The 7133-nt window shown below is 44.9% G+C and overlaps 1 long non-coding RNA gene across 1 annotated transcript; it reads left to right on the top strand.

Annotated features, from left to right (window-relative positions):
- The first annotated feature begins 2523 nt into the window (after positions 1–2523).
- LOC141023408 (uncharacterized) lies at positions 2524–5853 on the top strand. The gene is made up of 2 exons (XR_012184737.1): positions 2524–4981; positions 5101–5853. It is a non-coding gene; the product is annotated as an uncharacterized lncRNA (long non-coding RNA).
- The last annotated feature ends 1280 nt before the right edge of the window (positions 5854–7133 follow it).

The raw sequence follows: 7133 nt of genomic DNA, 5'->3' as shown, positions 1-7133 counted from the left end.
GCTCAAAATGCTTAGTGATATGCTCCAAAAGCCCTCAACAACTTTCTTATTTCCACATATGTCCCAAACCAAAAGTCAAACTCGGCTCTACTGATTTGATCTATCCGGCGCCACCGAGTTCATTTGACATAGCCACTGCCAGAAACCCTAGTCACTTCGGTCTCACCGATAGGGATCTCGGTTTCACCGAGATGGGATTGCAAACTCTCTGTTTCCCTTCGTAACGTTTCGGTCCAACCGAAATGAGCGATCGGTCCCACCGAGTTCGCAATGCAAACTCTCTGTTTCCCTTTCGTAACGTTTCGGTCTCACCGAGATGAGCGAATCGGTCCCACCAAGTTTGCCAGACCAACTCTCTGGTTAGCTTATTACCAAAGTCGGTCATATCGAGTTTGTGTAATCAATCACACCGAGATTATGTTATGCCCTAACCCTAATGGAATCGGTCCCACCGAGTTGACATGTCGGTCCCATCGAAAAGCCTAACGTTCACATTTTTAACTAAATCGATCTGACCGAGTTTTCTGATTCGGCCCCACCGAGTTTGGTGAATTGTGTGTAACGGTTAGATTTTGTGTGGAGGATATATATACCCCTCCACCCTTCCTTCATTCGTGGGGAGAGCCATTAGAACGTGCCTACACTTCCAGCATACATTTTCTGAGAGAGAACCACCTACTCATGTGTTGAGACCAAGATATTCTATTCCAACCAAATGAATCTTGATCTCTAGCCTTCCCCAAGTTGCTTTCCACTCAAATCATCTTTCCACCATATCCAAACCTGTGAGAGAGAGTGGAGTGTTGGGGAGACTATCATTTGAAGCACAAGAGCAAGGAGTTCATCATCAACACACCATCTATTACCTTTTGGAGAGTGGTGTCTCCTAGATTGGTTAGGTGTCACTTGGGAGCCTCTGTCAAGATTGTGGAGTTGAACCAAGGAGTTTGTACGGGCAAGGAGATCGCCTACTTCGTGAAGATCTAACCTAGTGAGGCAAGTCCTTCGTGGGTGATGGTCATGGTGGGATAGACAAGGTTTCTTCTTCGTGGACCCTTCGTGAGTGGAGCCCTCCGTGGACTCACGCAACCGTTACCCTTCGTGGGTTGAAGTCTCCATCAACGTGGATGTACGATAGCACCACCTATCGGAACCACGGGAAGAAATCTCCGTGCCTACATTGCGTTTGCTCCCTCCAAACTCCTCCCTTTACCTTCATATGCAATGTTTTACATTCCGCTGCTATACTCTTAGACTTGCATGTGTAGGTTGATTGCTTGACTTGTTCTAAAGTTGCTAAAATCTGCCAAGACTTAAAATTGGGAAAAGGCTAGATTTTTATTTGGTCAAGTAGTCCAATCACCCCCCTCTAGACATACTGTCGATCCTACAGGCCGTCACATTGTACCTCTCAGGCCGCACCGACACCTTGGTCACCGTCCACGTCAGCGTGCGCACGCGGGTGCGGCCGTCAAACACCACCACGAACGACTGATAGTTGAGGTTGGCCGCGCTGCCGGGGATCGTCCTCGCGCACTTGCTCAGCCAAAAAATGATGCTGGCGGGTAGTTGAAGCTGGCGCGCAAAAAATGATGCACATAAACAAACACGCCCTTGATGATTGGATTGGAGTGCAGAGAGCACAATCATAAAAGGTTGGAACAAATTTGTGAAGGTTGTCATTGAGATCTTCGGAGAGAAATATCTCCAAGCACCAAATGACATGGACACAACAAGTTTCTGCAGATGAGTGCATCAAAAGACTTCCTCGTCATGCTTGGAAGCATCGATTGCATGCACTGAAGGTGAAAGAATTTCCCTGCGACATAACATGCACAACTGAAATGTCACTGTAAAGATGCAACCATAATTCTTCAAAGTTGTGTCATCAAATGATCTATGAATTTGCCATTCATATTTTGGTCTATCGGGATCTCAAATTGACCTAAATGTCTTGCAATGATCTCATTTATTTGCACGGCTATCTAACATGGAGGCACTACCGGTGAACATACAACACATGTTACTATCCTGCAGATGGAACTTCATGGTCAATATTTGTGAAGACAATATCAAACCCTCATGCAACAAGAAGCATTTGAGGCATTGCAAGCTTGATTTGCCATTGTTTGGGGCATGCAAAATTTCAAAACCAAGAGTATTTGATTTCGGGACCAAAAGCATTTGTGGAGCATCATGACAGCATCATCAGAACATGCGTGAGCATGCAGAACATGATAAGAAAGAAGGAGCGAGTCTAGCCAAAAGACTTCTGCTATGAGAATGAGGGGAAGAAAAAAATTATACATCGCGTGTCAACCATCGGAGTGATGAACACCGACTCTAGAAATTTCTTCAAGTGTATCAACAGATCAAAGACTGTCGTGGGGCATGAACTACTTTTGGAAGACCTTGTTGAGCATTTGTGGGAGCTCCATGGACAATAAACTTATTCATGTTTAGTTTAATGCATTTGGACCATTTGTTATGTTTATATCATAGATTATGGGTTTGAAACTGAAACATAATTATTTGAATTATTATGATGATAAAATGAAGGTGCCTATGTGTTTATTGCAAGTGCAGAGAGAGCTAGATTTTTTTATTAGGGATGGGTTTATTCAAAAGTTGCAAAGGCAGCTCACATAAAACCCCCAAAAAACTTGATGGACCAGCTGGAGATGCTCTAAAGAATGTCGGAAGTTTTCTTGGGAACTCATATGCAGCTTCGCAAGTTCCTTCTGAATGCATTCATTTACCCAGCCAGTCCGGCTGTAAGTGTTGTGGAAGATTGTTTCATTTACTGTAGTAAGCTAACATTCTTCCACAACACTTACACACAGACTGTGTGCATGTAAAATTGCTGAAGCAAAAAAATGCATGCATGGGTGCACGGCGAGAAACAAATGAAGGTGCTCAGGAGGGACACATGCATGCATTTGTTTTACCTTATTCAGCTGTAGACGACAATGATTCCAATCAACCGTCTCACGTCGGCGACACGTATCATTTGGCCGCAAGCACCGTTGTCCAGCCTTATCTTCTCAGCCCCCTAATCATGTAGTCTCTCCCCCAATGCCTTCTTCTCACTCCCTCCCTGTCCAATGAGGGACCACGCGCAACACTCCCCCTCCTCAATGGCCGCCGCTGCTTCAATGCCTCTCCCCGCGGCCCAAATCTCACAAGTCTCCTGAGTGCCTCCCCTCCTTCCTCCACGCGCTCAACCACTGATCCACCACCTTTCCCGCGCCCTCGCGGACACCGCACCACCGGGAACTCCCGCGCCTCCCAGATCCTCTCCTTCTTCCTCGCCTCCGCGCACACCGCACCATCAGAACTCCTGCGCTGCCTAGATCCTCTTATTTCTCCTTCTTCCTCTCTTCCTCCCAATTCTTTCTTTTTCACTTGGCCATGAGCAGGAGCACACACGTAGGGAGCCCTGCCGCATCATCGTCGCGCCGCCGCCACCGCCCTCTGCCTCACCTCCATGCGGGAGGACAACTACGACATCGCCATCGACTGCTTTCTTCGCTCGCGTTGTGGGTTCATTCTTTACCCCATCTGCATCTCTGCTTTCTTCACCGAAGATATGCAGCCAAGCCAATTGCAATTGAGTCAAAGCAGAGGTTGTTTCAAGGGCATCCCCTACCAATTATTTTGTATTCTCGTGCTAATCCGATTTCTTTGTGGAAGCATCAGTACCAGGATGAATTGGGCCCAAGCGGGTGACAGGAGCCGGATGAAATGGGCGCCGCCCCTCACCCGATCACTCGCGCCGGTGATGCGGCCTCCATCTTACTTCTCCTCCGCCGCCGCCCTACTTCTCCTTCGACGTGGCTGGAAAGGGAACGGCTGGATAAAAATGAAACACAGGATCACGGGTTGTATACTGAAAAGTGCAGGGTGCTTTTTGTAAGAACAAATCGTTTTCCCAGATCCGCTCTAGAAAGGGACTGCAGGTTCAATTATTAGAAAACATAAGAGGGTTTGCGCAAAAATGCCAATGACGTACCACCAGAATCACTGCGTGCTTTATTATCAAAAATTAAAATTAAAATTAAATTATTAGGGGTAGATAGGTGTTGATACTTTCTAATATGACGTTGTTAGCTATTTTCAAATCTGCTTCTCTCCAAGTAGCATTTGTCCCGATACAATACGACGACAGATGATGCGTGGAAGCAACACCAGTCTGTTTAGACGTATGACATACAGTATCATCCATGATAGAAGTACATCTCAAGTATTCTAACCTAGCTAAACATGAATGCATCACCAAGGAAATATGCATGGTCAGCCACTGAGAGAGCCATGCAAAATGCAAATGCGGGTCTACGGATTAAAATTACGTAGTACATGTATGATTCCATTCCATGATGTTGGACGACGATCCATACGAAATTAGATTCAATTGGATAGGAGAAAAATAACATGATGATTATTCCTTTCTCCTCATCACAAGTTCACCACAATGAAATGCTCATTCTTCTTTTTCTTCATTATAGATCAACTCTCAAGTATCACAACATTACTCATAGTTTAGGCAATCAGACTCACTCTCAGAGTTCTGGCCTGCATGCATGGCATCAGTTGTCCCATTTGAAGGCGACGGGGCTCCTTCCCCCTTCCAGGTCTCTTGCGCAGCCAAAAAATGACGCTGGCAGGTAGTCGATACGTCTCCAACATATCTATAATTTTTGTTTGTTCCATCCTATTATATTATTTGTTTTGGATGTTTTATATGCACTAATATGCTCTTTTATATTATTTTTGGGACTAACCTATTAACCTAGAGCCCAATGCCAGTTTTTGTTTTTTTCCTTGATTTTGAGTTTCGTAGAAAAGGAATACCAAACGGAGTCCAAACGGAATAAAACCTTCGCGATGATTTTTCTTGGACCAGAAGACACCCCAGAGACTTGAAGATTAAGTCGTAAGAGCCACGAGGCGGCCACAAGGGGGGAAGGACGCGCCCAGGGGGGTAGGGCGCGCTGATACGTCCATTTTGCATCATGTTTTCTTACTGTTATTTATAATGTTTTTATCCATAATAATGCTTTTTGGAGTAATTCTAATGCCTTTTCTCTCATAATATGCAAGTATACACAAAGAGGGAGAATTCCGGTAGCTGGAAATCTGGACCTGAAAAAGCTACATCAGGCTACCTATTCTGCACAACTCCAAATGAGGTGAAACTTCACGGAGATTTTTTATGGAATATATAAGAATTATTGGAGCAAATAACTACCAGAAGGGGGGCCACCAGGTGGGCACAAACCACTTGGGCGCGCCAGGGCCCCCAGGCGCGCCCTGGTGGGTTGTGCCCTCCTCGGCCCACCTCCGGTGACCATCTTCTGGTATATAGGTCATTTTGACCTAGAAAAAAAATAAGGAGAGGACTTTCGGGACGGAGCGCCGCCGCCTCGAGGCGGAACTTGGGCGGGAGCACTTTTGCCCTCTGGCGGAGCGATTCCGCCGGGGGAACTTCCCTCCCAGAGGGGGAAATCATCGTCATCATCATCACCAACAACTCTCCCATCTTGTGGAGGGTAATCTCCATCAACATCTTCATCAGCACCATCTCATCTCAAACCCTAGTTCACCTCTTGTGTTCGATCTTGTTACCGGAACTATAGATTGGTGCTTGTGGGTGACTAGTAGTGTTGATTACATCTTGTAGTTGATTACTATATGGTTTATTTGGTGGAAGATTATATGTTCAGATCCATTATGCTATTTAATACCCCTCTGATCTTGAGTATGATTATCATTTGTGAGTAGTTACTTTTGTTCTTGAGGTCACGGGAGAAATCATGTTGCAAGTAATCATGTGAACTTGATATGTGTTTGATATTTTGATAGTATCTATGTTGTGATTCCCTTAGTGGTGTCATGTGAACGTCGACTACATGACACTTCACCATATTTGGGCCTAAGGGAATGCATTGTGGAGTAGCAATTAGATGATGGGTTGCGAGAGTGACAGAAGCTTAAACCCCAGTTTATGCGCTATTCCGTAAGGGACCGATTGGATCCAAAAGTTTAATGCTATGGTTAGAATTTATTCTTAATACTTTTCTCGTAGTTGCGGATGCTTGCGGGAGGGTTAATCATAAGTAGGAGTTTGTTCAAGTAAGAACAACACCTAAGCACCGGTCCACCCACATACCAAATTATCAAAGTAGCAAACACAAATCGAACCAACATGATGAAAGTGACTAGATGAAATTCCCGTGTACCCTCAAGAATGCTTTGCTTATCATAAGAGACCGTTTTGGCCTGTCCTTTGCCTCAAAAGGATTGGGCTACCTTGCTGCACTTTTGTTATTACTACCGTTACTTGCTCGTTACAAATTATCTTGCTATCAAACTACTTGGCTACTTACTTCAGCACTTGCAGACATTACCTTGCTGAAAACCACTTGTCATTTCCTTCTGCTCCTCGTTGGGTTCGACACTCTTACTTACCGAAAAGAGCTACAATTGACCCCCTATACTTGTGGGTCATCACGCGCTCCCTGCCTTGTGGGCCCCTCATGACTCCCCTGACCTAATTCTTTGGCCTATATATTCACAAATATTCCCAAACCACCAGAAGTATCCACGAAAACACTTTTCCACTGCCGCAACCTTCTGTTCCCGTGAGATCCCATCTTGGGGCCTTTTCCGGCATCCTGCCGGAGGGGGATTCGATCACGGCTCTTCCAATGAAGCGTGAGTAGTTTACCACAAACATACCGGTCCATAGTTAGTAGCTAGATGGATTCTTCTCTCTCTTTGATTCTCAATACCATGTTCTCCTTGATGTTCTCGGAGATCTATCCGATGTAATCTTCTTTTACGGTTTGTTTGTCGAGATCCGATGAATTGTGGATTTATGATCAGCTTATCTATGAATATTATTTGAATCTTGTCTGAATTCTTTTATGCATGATTTGGTATCTTTGTAATTCTCTTCGAACTATCGGTTTGGTTTGGCCAACTAGATTGGTTTTTCTTGCAATGGGAGAAGTGTTTACCTTTGGTTCAATCTTGCGGTGTCATTTCCTAGTGACAGTAGGGGGAGCAAGGAACATATTGTATTGTTGCCATCGAGGATAAAAAGATGGGGTTTACATCATATTGCTTGATTT

The sequence above is a fragment of the Aegilops tauschii genome, chromosome 5 (assembly GCF_002575655.3).
Source record: "Aegilops tauschii subsp. strangulata cultivar AL8/78 chromosome 5, Aet v6.0, whole genome shotgun sequence".
Taxonomy (NCBI): domain Eukaryota; kingdom Viridiplantae; phylum Streptophyta; class Magnoliopsida; order Poales; family Poaceae; genus Aegilops; species Aegilops tauschii.
Note: the sequence above shows the minus strand (reverse complement) of the source record. Positions and strands in the feature narration are given on the sequence as shown.